The sequence below is a fragment of the Torulaspora globosa genome, chromosome 6, assembly GCF_014133895.1.
Source record: "Torulaspora globosa chromosome 6, complete sequence".
NCBI lineage: Eukaryota > Fungi > Ascomycota > Saccharomycetes > Saccharomycetales > Saccharomycetaceae > Torulaspora > Torulaspora globosa.
In genome coordinates, this window is record NC_050732.1 from 932,501 (window position 1) to 935,000 (window position 2,500).

The window sequence follows — 2,500 nt, forward strand, 5'->3', positions numbered from 1 at the left end:
CTAAGGGCATCACAGACCTGTTATTGCCTCAAACTTCCATCGGCTTGAAACCGATAGTCCCTCTAAGAAGTGGATAACCAGCAAATGCTAGCACCACTATTTAGTAGGTTAAGGTCTCGTTCGTTATCGCAATTAAGCAGACAAATCACTCCACCAACTAAGAACGGCCATGCACCACCACCCACAAAATCAAGAAAGAGCTCTCAATCTGTCAATCCTTATTGTGTCTGGACCTGGTGAGTTTCCCCGTGTTGAGTCAAATTAAGCCGCAGGCTCCACTCCTGGTGGTGCCCTTCCGTCAATTCCTTTAAGTTTCAGCCTTGCGACCATACTCCCCCCAGAACCCAAAGACTTTGATTTCTCGTAAGGTGCCGAGTGGGTCAGTAAAAAAACACCACCCGATCCCTAGTCGGCATAGTTTATGGTTAAGACTACGACGGTATCTGATCATCTTCGATCCCCTAACTTTCGTTCTTGATTAATGAAAACGTCCTTGGCAAATGCTTTCGCAGTAGTTAGTCTTCAATAAATCCAAGAATTTCACCTCTGACAATTGAATACTGATGCCCCCGACCGTCCCTATTAATCATTACGATGGTCCTAGAAACCAACAAAATAGAACCAAACGTCCTATTCTATTATTCCATGCTAATATATTCGAGCAATACGCCTGCTTTGAACACTCTAATTTTTTCAAAGTAAAAGTCCTGGTTCGCCAAGGGCCACAAGGACCCAAGGTTAGCCAGAAGGAAAGGCCCGGTTGGAAACCAGTACACGAAAAAATCGGACCGGCCAACCAGGCCCAAAGTTCAACTACGAGCTTTTTAACTGCAACAACTTTAATATACGCTATTGGAGCTGGAATTACCGCGGCTGCTGGCACCAGACTTGCCCTCCAATTGTTCCTCGTTAAGGTATTTACATTGTACTCATTCCAATTACAAGACCCGAATGGGCCCTGTATCGTTATTTATTGTCACTACCTCCCTGTATTAGGATTGGGTAATTTGCGCGCCTGCTGCCTTCCTTGGATGTGGTAGCCGTTTCTCAGGCTCCCTCTCCGGAATCGAACCCTTATTCCCCGTTACCCGTTGAAACCATGGTAGGCCACTATCCTACCATCGAAAGTTGATAGGGCAGAAATTTGAATGAACCATCGCCAGCACAAGGCCATGCGATTCGAAAAGTTATTATGAATCATCAAAGAGTCCGAAGACATTGATTTTTTATCTAATAAATACATCTCTTCCAAAAGGTCGAGATTTTAAGCATGTATTAGCTCTAGAATTACCACAGTTATACCATGTAGTAAAGGAACTATCAAATAAACGATAACTGATTTAATGAGCCATTCGCAGTTTCACTGTATAAATTGCTTATACTTAGACATGCATGGCTTAATCTTTGAGACAAGCATATGACTACTGGCAGGATCAACCAGATAACTATCTTTTAAAGAAACGCAAGAATAGGAAACATTGAGACACAAAAACGATTTTGTGTCTCGCTCTTCCCCACCTCACATCTTTGAAGATACTTATAAAAAGGCTGGGATGAAAAGAAGTTTTCCCCTTTTCATACCGTTAGAAACTTTCCACCTGCAAAGTGTTACCTCCACAAGTAGCGTTTCCGTTCCATGCCATAGCACTCTTTGAATTTCCTCTAACCGATTTCCACCAAACACTATCCCGATGTTTCACAGATATAGGTTTAATATTGTCGGCTTGAGAGGAGGTTACGCTCGGAAAATCACGATTCAGTGCAAAAAAGACACAAAACCGGCTATTTAACGAGGCATTCCCCCAAATCGAATTTTTTTGAATAGATTGCTATTAGCTAGTAATCCACCAAATCCTTCGCTGCCCACCAATAGAATCGCAAGATGTCTATGATGAGACTGTTCAGGCTAAGACATTTCAAAAAGGCAAAAGGACCTGGAAACAAGTCCCCAAAATCCTTTCGTTCCTTCGATCAATATCCATCACCCATATCAAATCGCTGTATAGAGACTGAGCAGATCTGACGATCACCCAGAGACTCTCTCCACCGTTTGACGAGGCCATTTTTGTTCTTACGAACGAACAAGCTTACTCGACTTTGTTTCCAAACTCTTTCAAACTTGTCTTCAACTGCTTTCGCATGAAGTACCTTCCATTCAAATCTTACAAGTAATTTTATACTGACAAGTCTAATGGTGCCCAATATTTTTCCATATTCTTCTTCGCCTAAGCAAGTTTTCGCCTTGTCTTTTAGTTTTTCCGAGAAAGTTTTTCCGCTGCTCAACTGCACGAAAGTCTACATCACAGCTGTCTTTGTAAAAAAAAAAAAAATTAATGTATATAAGAACCATGCGATTCTTGTAAATCGTTCTCGTCAAAAATGCCCAGAATCCTTTTCCATCCTTCGGCGTCACCCTCGCGCGTACATACCAATCTTTGTCGAAGCGGCCCCAAAGCACCCGTATCGGTTAACGCGCACAAAAAACTGAAACCAAAAAGTG

The 2,500-nt window shown here is 42.3% G+C and overlaps 1 non-coding gene across 1 annotated transcript in view; it reads right to left on the minus strand.

Moving 5' to 3' along the window:
- The window catches only part of HG536_RND18a, a 1,799-nt gene extending 355 nt beyond the window's left edge, over positions 1-1,444 (minus strand). Inside the window, exon 1 of the ribosomal RNA XR_005101476.1 lies at positions 1-1,444. This exon is cut by the window's left edge and continues 355 nt beyond it. This is a non-coding gene — a ribosomal RNA (18S ribosomal RNA).
- Between the last annotated feature and the right edge of the window lie 1,056 nt (positions 1,445-2,500).